We start from the raw sequence: 670 nt of genomic DNA, 5'->3' as shown, positions 1-670 counted from the left end.
AAGTGGCTATAAGGTTCACAATTGTAGTGCAGTAAAAAGATTAATATTTACTGTTGAAATGTAGAATACGTTAGCATAAAATTGAAAAGAAAATGATCGATGAGCTTAGGAATGATGAAAGCCATCATTTAACTGGATTTGTGTCATTTCTATACCGGCAAGTCATGATCTAGCTATTTCCTTCCCACCCTGTCGGTGTCCACTGAAAAAGCAGCAGCGCCCTCTGCTTTTTGTAAAGAGGAGTGAAAAAGCTTACAGCACCTGGTATTCCCAGGCGGTCTCCCATCCAAGTACTGACCAGGCCCGACCCTGCTTAGCTTCCGAGATCAGACGAGATCGGGCGTGTTCAGGGTGGTATGGCCGTAAGCAAATATCGTGCCTACCAAAGGGCCTTTTAAAGATACTATATCACCACGCTTTGCTCTTTCGTCTATACAGGGAGCGCCTGCAGATTTCCAGACACACTCACAGCTTTTAAATGTCAAATCAGAATGTACAAAGTGGCTATAAGGTTCACAATTGTAGTGCAGTAAAAATATTAATATTTACTGTTGAAATGTAGAATACGTTAGCATAAAATTGAAAAGAAAATGATCGATGAGCTTAGGAATGATGAAAGCCATCATTTAACTGGATTTGTGTCATTTCTATACCTGCAAGTCATGTTCTA

At 40.3% G+C, this 670-nt stretch overlaps 1 non-coding gene across 1 annotated transcript; it reads right to left on the bottom strand.

Moving 5' to 3' along the window:
* Nucleotides 1-249: 249 nt before the first annotated feature.
* Nucleotides 250-368, bottom strand: LOC129115910 (5S ribosomal RNA). The gene has a single exon (XR_008533297.1). It is a non-coding gene; the product is annotated as a 5S ribosomal RNA (ribosomal RNA).
* Nucleotides 369-670: the final 302 nt, after the last annotated feature.

Source organism: Anoplopoma fimbria, unplaced genomic scaffold (genome assembly GCF_027596085.1).
Source record: "Anoplopoma fimbria isolate UVic2021 breed Golden Eagle Sablefish unplaced genomic scaffold, Afim_UVic_2022 Un_contig_2178_pilon_pilon, whole genome shotgun sequence".
NCBI lineage: Eukaryota > Metazoa > Chordata > Actinopteri > Perciformes > Anoplopomatidae > Anoplopoma > Anoplopoma fimbria.
Note: the sequence above shows the minus strand (reverse complement) of the source record. Positions and strands in the feature narration are given on the sequence as shown.